We start from the raw sequence: 23834 nt of genomic DNA on the forward strand, positions 1-23834 counted from the left end.
AAGAGACAATCTGCTTCCCACCATGTCTGATCTATAGGCTTTTATAGTGGAGTCTGGCTGAAGCTTATAAAATAAACCTATATTTACCCAGATCATAAAAGGAATGATTCCTGATACCATGGAAGTTGACCTTCTACTTTAAGCAAGAAGGCTGTCAGACCCTATAATTTTCCTTGTCGGCTACCACCCATCAAGCAGTGACTTTAACTTCCATATGGCGCTAAAAAGAAAAGGATAATCCTGCTTATAAAGCTGAACTTTGATTTCTAAAAATTCATGCATGTTGCTTTTATGTATAGGAATGCTTCCATTTTCTGGATGTACATCAGTACTTCTGCACTGAATGAAGCTTTGATATATTATTCAGCTATATGAAACCAAAGCATTTAATTATTTCCTCTGGAGCTTCCTAAACAAAAGTGGTTGAAGGCCATCACAATTCAACACACTGTTGTATTTCTGTGCAAGTGGTGTTTTAATGGCTGAACAGCTCAATTAGCACTTACAAGCAATTGTAAGCAAATGCTCTCACAAGCATCAGTTTTGTAGGAGCTACTCTATAAAGTAACCTGTTAGTGAAAGATGCAAAACTTTGTCAGCCAGCGTACATCTTGCTGAGTAACTACTGGATGGCAGATATCAGTTCTGAGAGTAGGAAGGAAGGGAGGAGGTGGAGAAGCTGTTGTCCTAGATGGCTGAGCTACCTTTTTCGGAGGACATCAATGAAGAAATCTTGAAGTCTGAAGTGCAAATCAGCTCCCTTGAAACTTCCCAGAGAGATTCCCACAGACTGTTTGGCAATACTGTCTAAGTCTCACTCTGAGTGGATTATCTAGATTTTTTGGTAGGCATGCAGTGACTGCCTTTACTGCATATAAATCAGTTGTTTGAGTTCTTCTTTGGGCATGTCAGCCCAGTTCCCTCCCACACCCAGTAATTTACCCAAGATACAGTTCAGAGAATAAAGTTCATATCAACTTTGGCCTGTCATAGAATTATCACAAGCTTAGTCATTTAAACTACCTAATAGCTAGTTCCAGATGTTGTGAAAAAAAGAAAAGAAAAATCATAGTCAGAACAGTTTTGTTAATCTTGTTTGAGTATTAGCTGGGTAAAATATAAAAGGGAATTTTAAAAATCAGTTTCTGTCCTCTGTAGTTAGCACCCAGGGAAGAGATCTTCAGCAAATATTCATAGCAATGAAACATTTATAGACATGCTGCTTAGGTTTACCTACAGATTTTCTAGTTGTGTTTCAGAACCAGCATCAAGGTGTCATTAGCCTACTCTGAAAACTCATGACCTGCACATCTTTAAAAGTATCACATAGAAAATTCTTTCTAATCATATAGCAGATGTGGTAGAAATGTATATTGTCTAAATGTCCAGTAATAACTAAGATTTCATAATTGGGATCACAATTTATAACTGCAAAATTTCTGTTGACTTTAAAGAAAACAGAATTTGGATCTCTGAAGCATTAGTACAGCAAACACAAAAATCCTGCAAATGAACACCTCCCTAGGAAGAAGACTCCTAAAGCTATCTGGTTTAGTGTTTGGTTCAAAAGAAAGCCATATGTGAAAATCTTTCTGACTTGTAAAATACATTTAACTAAACCTATCTGTCATCTATGCATCCTGCTTTATCTAACCAGTCTCTCTATTAGCACTCCTCACCATGGTATCTGAACTTCTGCTGGAGGTGTTATTCCAATTACTTTAGTGTAGCTGCTAACATGTAACTGAGAGCAAAATGTGAGTTTCTGTTAGGAAAATAATGCTCCAATTAGTTGCTCCCTCTTTGTCTAACAACGCAGAAAGTCACACCGTGAAGGATTGTTTCCAGAGCTTGCTCTCTGTGGTAGTCTCTCCTCCTTTCTTTTTTATCATTGCCATCGCGATGTTGACACAGAAGTTTGGCAGTCTCCCGTCTGAATCACATATGGGAGCTCAAGCTATTTATGATAGTCAATACAAATCAAATACCTCCTATGTACATTAGCCACTGCTCAGCTGAATTTCTTGCTTCTCCTGTGCTGACCCAAATCTATGTAGGAGACAGAGAAAGTATTTTTCTTATGCATCCTGACTCCTAATTGAAATAGGAAAACTCCTGAGAAGGAGAGCTGTAAATATGCAACAAGTCTGAAGAAACTGCTGTTTTGTGATCACGTACAAACTGCTTCTTTCTCCGCAGCTCTCTAGGATTTAGAATAAATTTCATGACGGACAAAATATTTCACCCAGTCATAGCATAAGAAAGAATTTTAAACAACTTTGGAGACTGTTCCCAAGCTAAATCTTGGTGTATTGACCTTCTAGCTTAAAAATTGGATACCTTGCTTAAGGGTGGGATAATCAGCACTTCAGGATTTTCACTGTGGACCCTCCTATCCCACCAGCAGTTGCAGTTATTTGTCAAGCTTGAAAGTAGTGGCTGCAAACCACCTCATTTCATTTCAGCTCTTGCTTTCCAGAAAATGAAACAACAAGGAGGTAACAGGACTAAAGAGCAATGCCTCACCCAGCTGCAACCAGACTTTCTCCTGACTTATGTCCCATCTGCTGGTGGACACACACTGCTGTCTTCCCCTTACTCAAACAGCACCCAAATGCTCCAAGTGAGGAGTGGATCTGATCGTAATCATCTGCAGCATCTTAAAATAAGGTGACTATGAAGACAAGACTTAAAGGTGCTAAAGCTCTGTGTCAAGCAATCACCACCACTTACCAATCTTGGCTATACAAAAAAAATGTTGTCAAATCACTTGAAGGAACATGATACAGCAGAGCTCCTTAAACCATGGACTTCTTCACCCTGATTCAGCCCACAGAAACACCTTGCCTGGACATTGCTACGGTGAGACACATGATTCCTGTAGGAGAGGCAGTATTTCTCACCATTTTTTTGATCTTAGGATGCTTCTAGTCACAGGGCACAGCAGGCATCAGTTCATTATTTATGGGGTCCTATGGTGGAATTCTCTCTTCTCTAAAAATGAATGCTCCCTCTGTGATGAGCTGGTTTTGGCTGGGACAGAGTTAATTTTCTTCCTAGCAGCTAGTATGGGGCTATGTTTTGGATTTGTGCTGAAAACAGTGTTGATGATAACACAGAGATGTTTTCATTACTGCTGAGCAGTGCTTACCCAGAGCCAAGGGCTTTTCTGCTCCTCAACCCACCCCGTCAGCGAGCAGGTTGGGGGGGGCACGAGACGTTGGGAGGGGACACAGCCGGGACAGCTGACCCCCACTGACCCAAGGGATATTCCAGACCATACGACATCATGCTCAGCGTATAAAGCTGGGGGAAGAAGAAGGAAGGGGGGATGTTCGTAGTGATGGTGTTTGTCTTTCCAAGTAACTGTTACATGTGATGGAGCCCGGCTTTCCTGGAGGTGGCTGAACTCCTGCCTGCCCATGGGAAGTGGGGAATGAATTCCTTGGTTTGCTTTCCTTGCGTGCGTGGCTTTTGCTTTACCTAGTAAACTGTCTTTATCTCAACCCACAAGTTTTCTCACTTTCATTCTTCCGATTCTCCCCCATCCCACCAGGGGGGACTGAGCGAGCGGCTGTGTGGGGCTTGGTTGCCGGCTGGGGTTAAACCATGACATGGGGTTGGGGAGGCAGGGGGGTGTTGGCGTTTTGGTTTGGTGGTTTTTTAAGAAAAGGTTAAAATACCTTGCTATGACAAACCAGCACTTTGTACATGTATGTGCACACAAACACATATTGGTAATATACATCTAGGACTGAGATACATCGATGAGAAACCACTTGCAGTTTTCCGGTCAGACTCTCAGCAGAACAGCAAATTAAAATCTGTTTATGCGTAGGAGGTAGGACTCAGCCTGATCACTATGAGTTGTCTGGACAGTATCAGGGAAGAGGACAGTCTCACGTCCTGCTGTGACAGAGCTAATTTGCAATCCATCTCTGACTATCATCGCACATCCAGACGCCCAGTGCCCTCTTTGGCGCAGCACCTGCCAGTAGTCCCATGTCATAAACCCTCATATAGCATATAAGATGATAAAGAGGATCTTGGGAAAAGAAGAGTTAATTCTGCCAACAGCATGAGCTATGCTCGCAAAGCCTTGAGCCTTAACGGCAACCACGGCCATGGGAATGCCTGCTCTGAGACCATCACTCGTGAGGGGAGACAGCAAATACCGCTGATGTTCCATGGCTGTTACAGTTACATCCCACTTGCTGCAGTTTCTCACTTAAACATGACTGCTTCCGCTGAGTGGTAAAGTATCTACAGCAGAACCAATTCTGTTTAATGTACTAGCTGAAAAAGAAACTGCTTTGAAGCTTTGTAGATCATCGCAACCAGTAGAAAGGATTAGCTGATGATTTTGTGAATGAGGTGGGGTGGATTAGGAATGTGCTGGAATATATCTTTACTGGCTTAAAACAGGCTGGCACTTCAGAATCACCAATTTTTGCTTCCTCTCTTTTTTTTTTTTTGAAAAAAACACCACCAAACTCAGAACATGTAAGGACTAAATCCTGATTCTGTCACAGGTAGCAGCAGACATCTCTTCACCTTCACTCTCTCCCAGTATGGCAGAACCTGGCCTGACCAGGGCGACACTGTGCTGATGATAACAGTCTAAGTAATTAAAACTCATTGTGTGTTCAAGGAAATAGCAACCCCCTTTCTGCAGTGAGATCCAGCTCAGAACCTCACAGCGTACAAAGCTCTTGAGATATTTTAAGGTTAACTGAAACATTTTGATTCACTAACAACACCTCTCTCCAATGGCTGTCAGAAAAGCAGAAAGGTGAATAAACTGCCAAGGTTTTTATACCACTGACCCCGTGGAGGAATTTCATCTCTATATACTGCTGTTTCAAACCACCTCCTGGAGTGTGAGCACACATATTGGGTATTGACTTCCTGAACTATGTTAATATTGATGAAAAGTCATTTACTTCTCAAGCCTGATGAACAAATAGCATCTCTCCCAGGACTGTGGGGTTTTATCCAGACTGTGATGGTTTTATACATATGTCAGCCAAGGTTCACCTTACTGAAGGAAGGTGCTTGTTGTATTAAAGGAGTCGCTACCTGAACAACTTTCAACATAGAAAGGTCAAGCATAGGCATAAAGCTTCTTAGAAAAATAACAAACAGGAAAAAGTGACAGAATCTTCCAAAAAGAATCTATGAAACCAAAGTGAAAGATCAAGGGGTTTGCTGATCAGAATCCTTTTCAACAGCCTTCTTTTTGGTTAAAAATAAGTGCAACTGACCGTGAAACTCTTCTTAAGAAAGTTTCTCTTTTGAGAAGTCACCTTCAAATCGGCAAGTGCTGAAGCTTTAGTGTTCTGTAGTAACACCCCCACCACCACCTCCACTCTCCAAATGTAATTAAATTCAGATTAAAACTTTAAACAGCTGAAAGTGAAATCACATATTTTGGGTTGTTTCTACAATTCCTTTGGCAGCTCTGAACATGTGGGATGATTTAGTGTTTAAACTATTAAGATTTAACTTTTTCCCCAAATAGGGAGAAGTATGAATCCAATGGCATTACAGAGCTGCAAAGATTTCAGTGTTGTCACCACAGGTATGTGAATACAGGTGGAACAAGTACACTATCACTTCTAAACATGTTTATCCTTTCAATTAGTTCAGCCTGAGAGAGTCTGTCAGAGTAAAACATGCTGGTGTCTCTCCACAGCCTGTCACCTGCCTTGTCCTGTGTCAAGTCCTACCACCGAGACAAGAAGTTCAAGCTGGCAAGCAGAAAAGGTTAGTCGATGGCCACCATAATATGTGACTTACCTTACTCTGAGGTCTTGAGAGCAACTTCAGTTCTCCTCTGGCACTGCAGGAAAGGGTGATAACTACCTGGAAATGGCTAAAAAAAAAAAAAAAACAAACCCAAACCCAAAATTCTGCTTTAGTGAGAGGTATGAAGAAAGGCACTGTTAGCTGTGCCTGACTTCTCCTTATGTCATTTATCTGGGTCATACTTTATTCTTCCATTTCCTTGTGCAGACTTCGTGGTTACCTTCACATCTTATTTCACAGGGAGAAACAGTGAGCTCCTCTTTTCCCTGGGCTACGTAGTTCACACTGCAACCAAAGGAGCAGTGCTCCCAGCACAGCAGGCCAGCTCTTCCCATTAATAAGCAGGAGACCCCAGACCCTGAATTCTGCTTTATTTTATGTGTAATGATACACTACAAAAAGTAGACATAGACTTAGATGGAACCTGTCACTACACTTTTTTTTTTTTCCTGGGAACCAAGAAGATAGATAAGAAACTTTTCTTTTGGGTAAGTTGTGGGTGTTTTTCTGACAGCCTCAGTGTCTTGTACACTTGTACCATACTTAATGTAGATAAAAGTACAAATATTTTGCATAATTACATGGATGTTAACATTCATAGTGCCTGTGGCATCAGTTCTAATTTAGTAAAGTGAATCAGTTCCTTTTCCTAACAATTCATCAGTGCTGTTCCAAACAGAAAGGCTGCATTGTGCTTGGCTGTTACCACACTTGAACATTAGCAATTCTAATTGCAAAACTCCTTTAAGTGTTACTCTACTGGAAAAAATAAACTTTTTAAAGATATAGAAGTTTCTCCTCAAATCTCAGCTTTGACATAGTACAGGCAGAAATTGCAATAGCAGAACCAAGTGATAACCATGGGTGAAGATGTAAGAGTTGCCCTATTTTTCTCTCCACACCATTGCCCTGTCTCATTAGTCTGTTTTACCTGGTCACAGATGGTACGTGCTGTTAATCTGGACACCATTAGCACAGCAAGGACATGCTAGCAGAGCAGAAAGTGGCTTACAGAGTTTTCACCTGAAAAAATGAATTGAGGCAGCAGAGCAAACTTCTAGAAAGTAGTGGGGAAAATGCCTAGAAAGCAGTGGGGAAAATCCTAAAAAGTAGGAGGAAAATGCCTAGGAAGGCGTGGGAAAATTCCTAGAAAGCATAGGGCAATTCCCCCAAAGCACCACCCAAATTTCTGGAGAGCAACTGATGAAGTCCTTCAACACTGCAGAAAATTCCTAGAAAGCAGTAGTGAAATTCTTAAAGGGTTTGGTGTGAATTCCTAGAAATCTAAGGGTAAATGCTTGGAAAGCACCATGTAAATTCTTAGAAAGTGGTGGGAAAATTTCAAGAAAGCACCAGTAAAATCCCTAGAAAACAACAGATTAATTTTTAATCACATTAATTAGTTAATTTAATTTTCTAGAAAACAACCAAGTTGAAAAGCACCAATTGAATTCCTAGAAAGCAGTACAAATATTCCTAAAAAGCAACAGGAAAATTCGTAGAAAAGAGCAGAAAAATTCCTAGAAAGCATGGGGAGAAGTCACAGAAAGCAATAGGAATTTTCCTAGAAAGCACATGTTGAAAGGCTGTGAGAAAATTGCCTACACAATGTCACAAAAATAATTCTGAAAAGCAGCTTAAAAATCTTAAAAAGTAGCAGGAAATTGCACAGAAAGAACCAGGAAACTTCCTAGACAAATTCTAGCCCAAGGAATTGCTGGAAAGTACTGTGTGAATTCCTAGGAGGACTCTAGATTGAGGAATTCCTGGAAAACCAGGGAAATTGCCCTAAACCTTCTAACGCAAGGATTCCTAGAAAGCAACTGTTATATTCTTAGAAAGCTTGGGGGGGGGGTGTGTCTAGAAAGGAAGTTCCTAGGGATTTCCTAGAAAGGTTTTGGTGGAGGGATTCCTGGAAAGCTGTGGGAAACTCCTAGAAAAGATCTAGATTGAGGCACTGCTGGAAACCCATGGGCAGATTTAGAGAGAGGGTCTAGATTGGGATGTTCCTCAAAAGCCATGGGAAATCCCTAGTCCATTTTCCTTGGAGATATTGTTCTTCAGGCATAGCACAACCTTATTCTCCCAATATGTTACAGCCACCCAACCACTCTAGCAGGGAAGCAGCCACAGCAAAGCGTGTGGTTCCCTGTGACACAACAACAACTCTGCTGTGTAAGGACAGTCATCCTGGAGGAATGAAGAACAGCTGCAGCAGGCCCTGGTGGTATCTGCTAAATATTTGCAAATTTTGTGCTGAAAAACATAGGGTAGGACAGTGGAATCCTTATAAACAGCCATTTGGGGAAGGAAAGTGCAGAGCTGTCTGAGAGGCTTTTGTTGCTTCTTATGTTAAATTAATTCAAAAAGCCCTTCAGTAGCTCAAGCAGAAGAGAAAAGACCCACTCGTCAGAACTTATCCTTTATGGAGAGCCGGTCTTATTCCTAATGAGGTTTCACTATGTCGTGCAGCTAAACAAATTCCAAAAAAGCCTTGGCAGAGGAGTGACTCAGAGCGAGCATGAGCTCCCACACCAGGGTGCCGATTAGCCGCACGACCTGATTATGCCAATAATTAAAAAGGCAGCATTGGGCACAGCTGGGCATCCTGGGAGTCAGACAGGTTACTGCGGTGGGTGCAGAAAATTTAATCTCTTCCCTCTCTTATTCTGCTCCTCTGTGTTTCTGTCTATGTTCTTTCCTTTTTCTTTTTTTGTTCTCCTTTCCTTCTCTTCCTTTTTTTTAAGCAAGCCAAAACTTTTGGGTGAAGTACAGGCATCACAGGGTAGTAAGATGGTAAGGGTGGCTTAATGGCACCAGTGTGCCTGAAGTCACACAGGATCTGACTTGAGCCTGGTGCAATTTAGAATAATCTTGAAGTAGCCTCTATAGGTCATCTGGGAGCTGCTAGGAAACAGCTACGGTCTGGTCGCACCAGCTTTGCCTTCAAATTGCCTTCTGTCACATCTGGCCATTACAATCAACTCCTTAACCCTGATGATTTCTCTGATTCTAGCAGAACAGCTGGGTTGCTGATGAAGAAAGTGTTAGACACTGCACTAAAAGACCAAAGATTTGTGCCTGTCAAGTCCTGAGCAAGTCTGATGCCTGCTACAGAGATGGGCATGGAAGGAGGGAGATGCTCATCCCATCAAGCCAACGGGCAGTACCTGCTCTCTGCCAACACTTCTACCACCCTTTCTCTAGCTCAAGTGCTGCACATTGCTTTGATTTTATGCTTCCCATGTTATACCCTGTGGCTAGGTGTTTGGTTTATGCGGGGGGGAATTGTGTCTATATTCACATATAAATTGAAAATGTATTAAAGCTGTCAGTTATCCTGTTTTATGTACATATTTTATTTCTGCTTCATATTCAGCTCTTTCACAGCCACAATATTTTGTGTTCTTTATATGAAAATTAATAAAAAAATTGGATCATCATGAAAGATTTCATTTCCTTAAGCTAGCAGTGGTGAGAAAAAATTCCATCTGCTTTATGTCACCTCAGTTTCAATCAGTCAAAAGTAAATTTCCATCAACTCAATCCATATACTTTTCCTCTCTGTTTACTCTTCCTGTACTGCATGGAATCAAGCTAAATTGCAGGAAGATTTTTATGGGCTTTTTAGATTAGTGCACATGGTGTTGCACACAGGTAAGAAATACATCTTGCTTGTACCCTCCTGTTACCTGCCCAGGGTAGCAACTGAATGGCATTTCACACGCCTTATTTCCCACTTGGATTTACGTAGCTTCCATTTACAGCCTTTGAAATTTACTTATACTCTTTCCCTTCAATTAAAAAACTATTCTGCCTGCTGTTGTTACTTAGAGGCTGTGACTGGGTCACCTCTTAATCTTCCCTTGGATAAAACCGCTAAATACCTTAGCTTCTTCAGCCCCACACATTTGTGTCTTCAAGTTTTGTTGTTCTTTTTTGAACCCGCTATGATTTGATGGACAGATTGGGGCAGGTGGAACTGCCCCAAACACTGCATTCCTTCGCTGACTTATTGGGGATGATAGGAAGGGGTCCCACCACCTCCCTCCTCCTACCTGAGCACCACCTGATAATTGCATTTGGTCCACTAACTGCTACTGGTTTCCTCCCTTCTACTACCCCAATACAGTTCACAAGGGAAAACAAAGCTTCACCTGGATTTTAAGAAATGGAAGAAAACTAGCTGCCCATATTCTGCCAGGGGAATCTGATCTTGACCATCCTATAGCCATCGCCCATGTGATGGGTCCTGAGGGTCTTCTGCATCACACCCCCAGCACATCAGGCTGGAGGAGAGGAAGCATCGCCATGGTGCTGAGAGGACAGCATGGAGCCCTGAGTGCCAGACTGCTGCTGCTCAGTGTCAGCTGTGAGGCTAGTTGTGAAGTCCCAAGCCAGCCGAGCACACACCGTGTTTGTGCAAACACTATGGAATTCATCTGCTTTTTCTGCCCAAAGCTCACTGTTTTTGCCAAAAAGACTTTTCTGATTCTTCTCCATGCCTCTCCCCCCCATAGCCATTACATGCAAGTTATTTGCTCTCAGTAATTGAGAAGGGATGGGCAGGGCGAGCAAGTCACTCACATTTTGTTCAAAATCCTTTTTGTGCCCTTCTGGTTTAGTTAAATTTGGTCAGGCTTTTCTGCTGCCCTTTGGACCATAGCAAATAACTCATCACTTCAGATTTCGGAGAGTTAAAAGAAAAGGAACAGTACTGCCACCTGCAGCAGAAAGACTAAAACATAGGTCCCCTCCAGCCTCAGGGACCTGCGTCTGCAGGTTGAGCATCAAGCAAGAATTTTCATTTGGTCCATATATAGATCAGACTTTCAGGGAAACCATCCTATGCAAAGATAGCAAGCTCAGTGCTTTTTACACGTGGGAATCTCTGCATTGCTGTTTTCCTAAAACACTGGCTGAATGAAGGCAGACTATGATGCTTGCAGCAAATTCAAAGCGAGCTCCAGGCAGCCGTGTGTGTGCAGATTTTGTACCGTGCCTGCCCAGACCAGCAGTGGCTTTGCTGGTGCCCAGCTGTGCTCATATAGGCAGCACACCGCAGCCAGCAAGTGAGCAGACTTCCAGGGGCTTCAATCCCTGCAGCTGGATCATCCCTTCCTCCAGCAGCTGTGGGGAAAGGATGGGCTCTCGGTGATGCTGCAAAGACTGTCTCTTCTGAATAATTTCACAGTGGAGTGAAAATGAGTGCGACAATGAGCAAACCTCCTCCCAATAGTTTCCACTGCCAGCCCCCTGCTCGCTGGGGACCTCCACTGATCACGTCTTTTTTTCACATTGTCCCCTTAGGTCTCAGGTGGCTTTTTTCCATCAAGCACTTGTCGTTGCCCAACCAGAGAAGGGCTAAGGTTAAGACCCAACAGTGGTCCTCCCATACTGGGCTGGAGGACTGTAACTTCTGCCCAGGGCTTTCAGAAGAATAAGCAGTGATTGCACTTGGAGCTGCTACTGCCCTGAATCTCTGTTTAATATCAATTTGCTACTGTTAATCTTTCTAATTTAGTGAAAATAGACTTACACAGTAACACCTTAGTTATGTTTTCAGTCAATCAGCAGGCAATTAATGGACAATCACCATTATACACTGTAGTCATAGGTAGCACAGCAGAACAAGCACAACACAGCCGCAGTGAGAAAAGATACCAGTCTGACCAGATTTTACATATAGAGAAATATAGCCTTTTTTTCCCTTTTTTCTGAAGTATAACAGTGCAGAGCACTTCTTAGTTTCCCCACATGTCCCAGCCAGCTCATCTCTAACCCCAGCCTTTGCAACAAGACATGGTCACAGAGAGAATCCACATGTCCTATTACACAAGATTACCACAAGCAGCGACTATGAAATAGTCTGTGGCGTTCACCCCAGCTCCAGCATCTGATCACAAACCTCCCACACTGGTCCTCAGAGACAGCTTTCCAGTAGCGCTGAGGCTACAGCCAGCTGATCTCTAAAGACACAACTCACTTTTTTATTTACAGGCCAGCACAAATTCCATTGCACCACTTGGAAAAGGTTGGGCAGCTCTAACAGAGCATCTCCATACAGCAAAAAGCTCTGGGGGATGTGGCATAAAGCAGTATGCAGAGCAATGTCTTTCTGGGAGGAAGATGCTCTGATCAAATCACACAGGCAGGATAGGCACAGAAAGGGTATGCCAATTAACTGCCAAAAAAAGCAACAGTAAGTATCTGTAAAACATCTTCTATCAGAAGAATCCCATTTCATTAAAGTTCAGTCCTTCTGTGGATATTTGCTCGCTAATGATTTTTCATTAAAGAAAAACACAGGCCATCCCATAAACAGCTTGGTAACATCTGGCTTCTGTTCTGAAAATGTCAAGATGGAGCACTTCAACTGCTTTAGCAGCAGTGTGGTATGGCTTTTCACTCCAGTATTTATTTTGCATTATGGAAAAGATTAAATGTTTCAACTGACCAGCCAAAAAAACATAATCCAAAAATATAGATTTGTGGGACATGAACCTTGCTCTTTAGAGCTCATTTTGCAACAGGAACAAGTATTCCAAAACCATATAATTTCCCAGGTTTGACAATCCCACCTAAGCCGATACTACTATCAAGGGGAGCAAAACCATCTTACTGAAAGACAGGATCACTACATGCGGAGGACACAAATCTTGTCTAACCACCAGTCTAGTTCAGGTTCATAGAAGAAGAGCCAAACAGACGTAAGTCTTTACAAACTCACTGAGGTCAGTAATGCAATGCTTGCTTACCCTTATCTGAGAGATCAGGTCAGAAACAGGGAACCAAGAGGACATCAAGGCCATTTTTTCTTTTATTGCAGGATCTAATACACAGGCATTTGACAGGTGATGACATAACCTGCTGAAAAAGCCTCCTTCAGCTTGTTCCAATGAACTTGTAGTTAGGAAGCTTTCCATAACAGCCAACAAAAAACCTACTGCAAATTAAGCTATTTTTTTCTTTTCTTTCCTGAAAGGATCAGAAGTACCCAACCAGATTATGGCCCTTTTTTACGTACTGGAGGACTTGAGGTGTACAGCTGGGTCCCTAAGATGACCCTTTAAGTCTTTAACATGCCTTTCAAGCATGTGTATGGCTTTAAATGTGCCTCCCCCAGAAGCAATTCAAACAGAAAATTGCCTTGCCTACTTCACACAGATGCAGAAAGGAAGACAGCAAAAAAATACCTAGTGTTGCAAAAAAGTAAATACAAGTATGCCAATGGAATGAAAAACCAACACCAAAGTCATTGCAGATTAGTGGAGCATATCTGCAAAGCTGATTTTTCTCTGAAAACTTGTAAGCAAGCTTATGAATACCAGCTAGGCTGGAGCAAACATGTAAATCCTGTTCCGTGCTGGCTCCTCCCAGAGAGGAGGTGCTCGGCAGGAGGAGGGTGAAGGCTGGTGGCTACTACAGCAAGTGTATTAATGGATCTTTTCACATTTCTTGTTCTTGAGTCATAGCATACAGATACTGCCATGGGAGCCTGTGAGAGACCCAGTTCCCTCTGCCACACAACCAGAAATCTGGCATAAAAGAAAGCGGAAGATTGGTTTGCTCTTGTGTTTACAAACAGTATTGTGTGGGAAGCTCTTAGCAGATAAGCAAGTAGACGTATTCCTAATCCTGTAAAGACAGAATATAACCATCTGCACTGACTCCTCCGAGTCCAGTTCGATCACCCTGACTTCCCATTGAGCAGTACTTTACTCCAGCTTCAATGACTCAGTTAAACCTGCAAAACAGGACAGGATCTGGCCCTAGACAGGGAAAACGAGTCAAAAAAGAACAGAAGCATCAGAGTGCCCTCCCAGCAGAAATTAAATCTCTGTCCCTCATTTCTTATCAAGTTTAATTATCTTGAAGGGTTGAAGAAGAAGAACCACTGGGATGGGTCTGGCAGCCTCCTGTTGGAGCCTATTCCCCCTCCTGTCCTCACTGAGTGTAAATTGCTCAAGTCCAATATTGTTTAGGTACACGTTGGAGCCCTGGGTTGGCATACAACGCCCCATGCTCTGCACTTCAGCAGTCTGAAGCTGATTGCAGTGCTGAGCCCTGGCTGCTTCCCGAACTCATTAAAGAGGGCTCCTGGGCCCAAGCATGCCCGTGAATTATTCAAGAAGATAGGTGGGCTCCAGAGCAAACAAATACAGGCATAAATAAGTGACCTTGAGCAGAGGCACTCCGTCACCTGGGGAGGGGTCACTGCAGGCTCTGTTCCCCTTATACATGGATATTAAAAAGATTAAAAAGAAATATATAATGCCTTTCCCACCAGTCTCCTTCACTTCTTATATTGGCAATTCTCCTCCCAGCAAGGTACACTGCAGAAAACAGCAACTTTCCTTTTGCTGACTGCAGCAACAACAAAAAAAATCTTAGTCAGGAGCAAAAATCAGGGAGTTTTATATCTGCAACCCATAAGTGACTGGTTTTAAAATCTAAAATATAGTCTTTAATTAGTACTAATCTAGTTACTTTCCTAGAACTAATATGCAAGTTTGCTATAAATCTTTCAAATGCTCCTGAAAAAAATTAATGCTACTGCTTTTTCCATGTAAGCCATCATTCTCAACTGAGTCATAATGATGTGGATGTAATCTGAGAAGTCAATGCTGCTTTTTCAAGGGATGGCCAAGCATGCATTTATCTTTTGTTACAGTAGCAGGAGACAGTGGAAAAGTAGGTGGAACAGCTGCGCTTATACAGACTTTGCTGCCAGAAAATGGCAAAAACTCATCTCTCTGACTTTGGGGTTACTCTGTGCTGCTTTCAGAGTCTTTGTTTTGACCAAAGTCATTAGACAGATCAGTGGCACAGCCAGAAATATCAGCAAAATAACTCCCTGATTGTCCCTCTCTTTCTTGTTGTTATTCACATATTTTTCTTGGAGTCCTTTGCCTTCCACGGTGCTGAAATGCCACCCTCTGCACAAATTAAATAGTTACACCCTGGAGCTGATGATTTAATTATCTCACAATACCTACCTAAAGAGATTTAAACCAAGCAAAATATATTGGTGGTTATTGTTCTGAACACAAGGGAGCTGGTTCCTGAATTTTCAATCACATTAAAGTGGAGAATCAAATTAATCAGGAATTGGATGAAGTGGAAGGTTCTTGATCAGAAAATTTCTTGTAAAGTTCCCATGTGAATTCAACCTGTAAACTGAAGAAACAGTTACACTTGGCTTACCCAAAATAAGAGTTTGTGTCTGCCTAGTGTTGTCCACCCGCATCGTTGGCTGTTGGAAACATAGCAAAAGAGTGTCACCTAATGGCCAAATATTTTCAAGGAGCTGCTCTATCCCTCATTTTCTCCTTTGTCATCATTCCTAGCTTTCCTGTGTTACCCCCTATCCTGTTCTGCATGATACAAACCAAAAGACACTGTCTTTCCTTCCACTGATTCTTTTTTTCTTCCCTGGCAGAGACAGTGCCCATACGTCTGAAATCAAAACAACCATTATCTTATTTTCTCCTCTGTCCTGCTTGTGACGTAGTCTAAATGTATGCATAACACACAGCTCAGCTTTTCTCTGACCCAACCTGCGTGGCATTGCCAGTGTGGGCTCATACATGCCACCTCTGGGAGGTCTGAGACAAGGACTAAATCCTCCAGGGAGGATGGTCTCCAGCCCATTTCTGGCTGTTACGATTTAGTGCCTATGGCACGAGCAAGACACTCCTGTGATCACTCAGTGGATTCTTCTCCCCTCCTCATGAGCACTCTCCTCCAACGTACTGGTGGCTGTTGTTGCATTAAAGTCTTCTGAATTGTATGAGCCAACACAGCCTTCTTGCCATCACAACTGTCAAGCAAGGGTGTGAGGACAGCCGGATACTTCAAAGAAAGGTACAAAACCTCCTCAGTAGTCAATCACTGGATAACCCGGTTCCAGGGAGGTTTCTTCCTAACCTCCCGTAACTAAACGTGATTTATGCCCAGAAAAGCAAGATTTCATCCCTTCAGCACAGAAGAGAAGGAAAGGCAGAGCCAAACCTACCTTCACTATCCCAGCAATGTGCACTGAATTGCCAGCTCTGCAATGGCAAAGTGAGAATTGAGGGGGTTCCGTTGCCTAACGTTCCTTAACCTGAATTGAAAGGGCAATGAAGGTATGCTGCGACAAAACCCTAACATGTTCCCATTTTCTTGGTGCAGCTTTTCCTGCAGGTAGTTTTCGCAGCAATCTAAATATTAAATGCTTCAGCAGCCCGTTCCCAGGAGAAGGTCAGTTCCAGAGGGGAATTGAGGCACTGAATTCAACCTATCAATGTTTTAAAACAAAGGAAAAATTTGCAAATATAAGTCCCATACGTAGCATCTGAAACGACAATGCCTTCATTCTTCTGTGTCCAGAAACTGTATCTTATTTTTGCAGAAAGTGGCTTTAGACAGAAAGCAGCATTTTTTGTCCTTGCTTGGAGGTCACTAAAATAATGAAATTCACCCAGCTATACTAGCATAATTCAAGAATCTCCCAAATCTCCTATGATTTAAGGGCTAAACTGTGCTACCGTTATTCAACAGGACTCTGCTCCTGTGACCAACTTACTAACCTAGCCTCTGCTACTGTTGTTTTGGACAAGCAAATGCACACAGGTTGGAAAATTACTGGGCACAGATTGTCTTTTCATTTATATTTGCAGACCTACAGAGCAACAGCATGATCTGGGCTCATTAGCAGCACAGTCAGCAACATCAGGAAGAGGAGGAAGAAAGAGGGAAGGTCAGGAAGCCAAAGAGGCCAAGAAAGGGGCTACGAGACACCTCTTTGGGTGCCAACCTGCCAGTCTCATGGGTCCCAGCAAAGCCCTTCCTATCAGATGCTCCCAGTAACCCACTTCCTTCCCATCTCCACCCTTGCCAAGTGCTACACCTCAAGAACTTCCTATTTTAATCACTTAGTCGTGTTTTCCAGTGCATTTATCACCTCATTAACAGTAAATGCCTTTATTAAGTTAAATACGAAATGCAGCACTAAGCTGTTCAAATGGTTTTCAGGGGTATAGACAGGTTCCCTTTTTCCTTCCTCCAATCTTGTAGCATCCGTATTCAAATCATTCTTGTACATATTCACGTAATTGGCTGGTCTCAATCTTTAATTAACTATATTTGTATGGAATCTCAATTTGCTTATAAGAAAGTAATGTTTAATGTAGTTCAATGTTCACCTGCCTTTTCATGAAGGAGATGGATGAAATAGTACCTGATTAATTTTATCCATTAGTTCTCTGTTAATTTGAATCATGAAGAGGGGAGAGAGGAAAGGTATTTAAGTGCCCAATCCCTTCTCACAGTTCATCTATTTTGGGTTTCCAGAAAGTGGGCCAAGAACACAAATATTTTCTTTTTTTGTGATCTCTGACCTGGACCCTGCTGGCCTGCCCTGACCCCCATCAGGAAAGCTTGCCTTGTGGTAAGAGACCAAAGAGCTTCCTTTTATTTGATTTCACCACGAGAAGGTTAAGATGTCACTAAAGTATCCACATGATTTTTCTATTAAGAAAGAGCTCTTTAATCTAGCACACAGGGGCAGGATAAGACCCAGTGGCTGGAAGCTGAAACTGGATCAATCCAAGCTAAGTATGGGGAGTCATTTTCTAATTTTTTTTTTTTTTCCCAAACCAAAGAAGAGAGTAATTAACCATGGGAACATCTTCCATTAGCGCCTGATAGATTTTCTATCACAGGAAGTATTTGAATTAAAGACTGGGGACATATCCAGCTCAACCACACAGGAGCAAGCAGAAGGAAGAAGGTGAGTTTTACTCCCAACTGTGCCACTGGCGAGACAAACCCAGGATGTTGGTTCAACTCTGGTGCCGATGGCTTTTTTTAAAAGCATATTAAAAGATTGAACCAGCGGAAAAAGAGAAGCACAAAACAATTTAAGATTTAGAAAAGTAAGAGTCCATAGGGCATTTTAAAGGTCAATTTTGTTTATCAAAAAAGTCAAAGCCAGTCAGCATTGGAAATGAGTGTTTTCACAGGGAAGAAATATTGGTGCTGCGTGGAGAAAGGCATGGTAAGAAACTACGGCTGTGATCTGGATGCAGCCAAACCAGAAATGAAACAAGGAGAGGTCTCAGACTAATCCTGGCTGAGTTCCCACACCACCCATCAATATCTCCAAAGCACAACTGACTGTATCGCTGGAAGACGGTTTAGTCAAGATTCCACTCTTCTCATGGGAGAACGGAGTCAAAGCTCATCTTACCGCAGCAGGGACAGGCATCCACCAGATGCCACCCACAACCCAGGATATAGGAATGTCATTTGCTGGGAGGTCAGCCCCGAGCATCAACACCTGCATCACTCTCTGGGGGTGCAGCCCTTCTCGGATGAATGGGAGCCAAAATGTGAACAGGGGTGGCAGAAATTGGCACTCTGGACAACGGGACCTCATGTCCATTCTGGTTAGGGATACTATACTAGCTGAGGCCCATGTGCTTGATAAGGAGGAAAATAATAAAAGGAATTGAAAATTTGATGGCTTTTAGTCCTCCTAAAAATACTTGAGTTTATTATCTGCAAGACCTCTGTGTTCACGTTATCAGTCGTAGGGAGCCCATAGAGGTGTTTCTGAGCAACACTTATCTCCAGCAGCCAAGGCTCTCCTAAACGCTGCTGTGAAGTCTCTCCAACAGCTGACTCTCTTCTATCCAGTCGTGGGATGGGGCACGTGTCGGCATAGCCAGGTTACTGAAGTCCTGGTATTACCATGTCCTCAAAACGTGTGAAACAGGGTGTTCTGGCCAAGCAAGGAAGGAGTTACACAGCACAGTCCAGCTGTCTTTTATTATTATTGTGAATCCAGAGGAAGTGAGAGGAATAGCTGCAGTTTAGGGAACTCACAGCATTTTCTAATTGATGGAGAGCGATGCTAGAGGTATTGCTGTTGTTGCTCAGGCAGTCCAGCAAAGGAAAATGATGAGAAATCCCAAGAGGAGACTGTTACTCTGCATCTGCTATGGATTTCAGGAGGGGCCAGTTGGATGAGAGACACCCTGAAGGGATGCAGCTGAGACCGAGAAAGCAGCCTGCTGAGAGGGGTTGCCATGCTGTGCTGCTTTGAGCACAGGAGATGATACAGCCCAGCTGTTACAAGCAGATTTGAAACTAAACAGAGGTGCTCTGTAGTCCCTTGCAACACCACTTTTACAAGCTTGGGAACGTCGAAGAAAGGTTTCATCACTGCTGGGGCTGATAGATGTTCTCTGACATTTTAAAATATTAAAAGCCCATCACAACTGATGAGAGGCAGCAAGTGGGTCATGCCCAAAGAGACGTGGAGCAGTCCCTCTTCAGAGGGACCAGTCACTGAGAAAGACGAGGGCTGTGCAAGCAGGCAGCTGGAGAACACTTCGCTCATCTGTGTCCATGTCTGTGCAAGCAATGCCAGCCCACATCTACACTCAGCCTGAGCAGGAGCACAGCACTGGGCTTGCTGTTTGCTGCAGCAACTCGCTCATCACTAGAAAGCAAGAACCACTTGCTGGTTTCCTCCCATGTTGTTAGAGACAAGTATCTGGGATGTGGTGGGCTTTGGGAAGAGAAAAGGATTTCTATTTGTATTAAAATAACGCCTAGGAACCCAAACCAGGAAATCAGGTCCCACCCTCCCTTGCTTAGAGGGAGGGGAATCCCTGACTTGAAATGTTTCGTCAAAAATACATAGATGAGGAGAGAAAATAGCAGAAGTCTGGTCCTACTACACTGGGTCTGTGTGGCACTCAGTCTGGGTACACATTCTTTTGTAAAGCTCCTTAAATATCCTGGGTACTTCACTCCAGTGGTTGAGTGGCAGCCTAGAGGTATGTGAAAGCAGAGGAGAGCTCTCTGCTCTCCAATTTCTCCATGTCAGTTCCCGTGGGATGACACCATAAATGGGGTTTGTATCATTTGGAAGGTTAGAGGAGACAAAAACAATTCCTGATAGCATTTTGCAGGTAGTAAAATGGAAAGAAAAGAGAAGGCACAAAAGAGTTAACTTTGGATTCAGGCAGAATATGAACAGCTAATGGACCAGTAGGATGTTGGTATTATTAATCAAAAAATTAAGGCACCATCATTAAATAAATAGACAGAGAGGAGTCAACCATGCTAGCAGATGCCACCAAATACCAAAGAGAGTCAGGAGACAACTAAATAATGTATTGCAATATCAGACACACACTGGTGACCCAACGCTGCAACATGAAATGGAAATGAATCAATACAAAGTAATGAGAGAGAATAATATGTGGATTAGTGAGGACAGAGATGGATTTCTGATCCAGGATTTTCCCCAAAAGACGGCTATGTGCTCTAAGAACTATAAATCTTTAATCAGTTCATCAAGTGGCTTACTTATTCCTGTGTGCATACACTCAGGGCTGGATGAAAGTACCTTCTGCATCTGAAAATTAGGCATGGCAGTTTCTGGGGCTGAGTAAAGGTGCTTGGCTACTGGAGTGGATCCAGATCCTGGAGTGAAGGGCCTGGAAGAGGGGCACTCCACAGGGATTAGTAGCTGCCTTGGAAATGATCCAGCCAAAGCTGAACCATCCAGACGGATGATCCACCTGCAATCTTCTTAACAGGCAAAAGGGGCACAGGATCTCTGTGGGTATAAGCTGCTTGCTAAGACATTTGCAGAGAGGGAAAAGGACTTTGTTCCTGGTCCAAAAGCTTATATACTTGGTTGAATGGGTGTTGAATGGAAAATGCAAAGCAATGGTGGGGTAGGGTCCAGAGCCCAGGTCTCCCTTTCACTGGATCCTGCTCCTTTCTGACAGTACTTTCTCTCTCTCTGCCACCAGTGGGACCCAAATCTTTTTTTTTTTTTTTTGCAGTATCCTAGCTCCAGACGATGGAGGAAAGTGTCTCTATTGCAGAGCAGCCACTGGCTTGGCCATTGTCTTGGGAGAAGTGGGTTTAGGAGAAGGGCGGAGATGAATTCCTGATTTCCAATGCATGAGCACACACTGTAACTCACAAGTTACTTTATAAAGAAGGGATTTTGCCCTCAGCACATCTTCTTCCTCTGGTCATGTCTTAAAAGCAAGCAGCAGCAATTACATTTTATAGGAAACTCAGTATGGAGGCACAGTATCACCCTGGGAGCAAGTCGCAGGCTGAGCCCCTTGGAGGTGACAGCCAGCTGCGTGCCTCATTTCTGGATCTCGGAGGGGTTCAAAGATGGTGCAGCAGGAGGAAAGCAACTGAGTCTGTTAAGACTGTGGATTTTATTAACCCACAAGTAGAAGTGCTGAGAAGTAAAACTTTCTGATGGTTGGGGGAATTTAACATGGGAAAACAACACTGGTAGATTTTGGTATCAGGTAGCAGCTTGGATGAGGAGGCGGCACAGAAAACTTTGGATCGCAGTTTCTAGCTTGCTTTGACCCCACTTGTGCCTCAGATGAGGGTTTTTCAGAAAAGCTTTCTGAATTCAGTAGATTTATATCTTATTTCCAAATGGAACAGACTTTGCTGAAAATGGCATGGATTTTACCAGGTCAATACAATTTATGAGTAAATATGAGATGTTTAAATCTAGTTCTACATAAATAGCCCCAGCAGGAAAGTAGTGGAGCCTGCTAAAAAAAAGTAATCAATTTTTAATGCATCTCCATCAGAAAATGTAACATCAGCCAAGGAGATCTCAAATCCCTCCTGCAGAGGGTAGAAAAGGGAACCCACTGCACATGCCAGCATACATATGGGCAGACTCATTGGCTATACTTTTTCTAATAGGATTCATACCGGCCTTTCCTGAAGTGAGGTTCACATTGAGAGCCAATACTATACACAGTTAAGAGTCCACAGTTTGGAAAGTGATCTTCCAAATTATGAAGCAGCTGGGCTAATCTGTCAAGTGCAAACGCAGCAACCACTGCCTGTGAGGTAGCAGAAGGCATGGGGTCAGGGCACCAACCTGCTCTGCTGTGACCATGTCACGATGCATTGGACCCAAAATCCAGACTGCTCGAGGAGAAAGACCAGATGCAATAGCAATTTGGGAAGTTTATACTCATACGCTTATAGAAACAGAGGAAATCAGTTACTCTAAGAAGCATTCGGTCACAGCCCCATCTGGCTTTCACAGCGAGCGCTTGCACTCACTCTGCGGCAGGAGATGTTCCATCACTACCAAGCAGCTTTATGACCATCCAGAAACCCTCAGATCTCTATCCCTTGAACTTGCACCTCTTTCAAGAAAGAAACAGGGAAGAAACTAGCTTGAAAGCTGGGCTTTACTACTTTGAGCCAAGATTCACATGATACTCACCTTTTAACAGCTTTTCCTTCCCCATTTTCAATTAACTGCTCTACACTGAAGTAGCAGTAATGCAAAGAGTAAATCCTGTCCTAGACCTTTTAAAACTATTCTTTCAGGCTCCCTGACTGCAGAGGGCTTTGAAAAAGCTGTTTCCAGAGAGGAAAAGGAAAATCGAGTGGATTGGTTGTTGCAGTCAGCAGTGTTTCTCCCAGGCTACTGGCTGCTCCAGGGAAGAGGAGTTGTCACATTACAGTGGACTACTTCCAAACAGAGTCATCAGTTTTGACATCATATTTCTTTGTGGGTAGATGGAAATTTCTCAAGACTGAAAGTAGGAGGTAGGTAGGTAGGTGCCTTTCTATCATACACAATCTGAGAGGTGAGATTTTACAAGAAGGTACTACTGAATGTTTCTAATTTGTTTCAGGACAAAAAGATTCTGAAAGAAAGAAGGGGAACTGAAATGCTTTTGTAAAATCTGATGCTCCTCATTTGTCAAGTGATGACCAAATGGAGGTGAGATTTGAAAAGGATGCTGCTTTTCCAGGAAATTTTTTGAAAACTAGATATTGCTGTACTCCAGTAATTGAGACCTCCAAACAGTTGGTGAGAAAAACAGGGTTTAAAGAGAATCCACAACCCTGGGGACAGGAAATGAGCTAAAGGGAATTAGAAACCTTTTAAAAATTGTAAAGTTGGAGAAACCACTAAAAGTGCACTCAGGTTGACTGAATTATGCTAGCAATTTGCAAGAAGGACCTGAAAGATTGTAGCTAGATACTGGGAAAAGTTTTTTGCTTGGGTTTTTTTTTAACTTTAAAAACTATAAAGTTTTTTTTATATATATCTAGTACATGACCTTCCAGAGGTTACATTCCAGATTAACTTTTAATTCTCTCAAAAAGGGGCATATAAGAATAAATAAATAATGGCCAAGGAAGCAAAACGAAGCAAACCCAGAATCACTGTTGCCTTTGCAAAAAAACCTGTATAGAATAAACTTCCAATCCCAAACCAAAAAAGCCAGGTTCACCATGGATCACAACACCTTGTGTCTTTCTTACACTCCAGCTTTCCTTGCTGAATATCTCTTTAAGAACTCAAACTAATAGCACTCTCCTCTTGAATTTTGCTGTAGCATCATACGCAGAGCTCCAGGGGTTAGAAATACTGTCTTGGGGGCAAAATGCCATGAAATAAGATCACATTGCTAGACACAGCTTATAAACAAGAAAATCTGAATTCTCAGCCAAGCCTGGGATTTTTCAAAGCACTCATGGACACACAGGGAAGCCTACACATATCTGATGCTCTGCTCCTAGAAACTCTTTTGCTAGAAAAGAAAATGCTGCAGCCATAGCACTATTCCCCGCATCCAGGCTTGCAGAGCCACAACTCTGAAGACTGCTCAAAGGAAAACTGCAATGTTAAAATCAGGTATTTTTTCCATTTCTATTATTGTTTGCTCCCAGATAAGGAAAGGTACTACAAAGTCACTTTGGAAGCACCTTTTAATGTACCTCCAAGACTTCTTAGAGTTCAGCTGGTCATTTCCTCACAAAGAGATGCTGCTTACACCACCACATTGGGGCAAGGCAGTCTGAGCACCCCTCCCGTTGCAAATCGGCATTTGTTATTCATTTCCCCATTAAAGGAAACCTTAGAAATTTCTCTGAAGAAGAGGGAACAATAAGGAAGAGGAGCAAATTGTCCCATCAGCACCAGCAGATGCCAAGGAGCAGGG

The sequence above is a fragment of the Harpia harpyja genome, chromosome 20, assembly GCF_026419915.1.
Source record: "Harpia harpyja isolate bHarHar1 chromosome 20, bHarHar1 primary haplotype, whole genome shotgun sequence".
NCBI lineage: Eukaryota > Metazoa > Chordata > Aves > Accipitriformes > Accipitridae > Harpia > Harpia harpyja.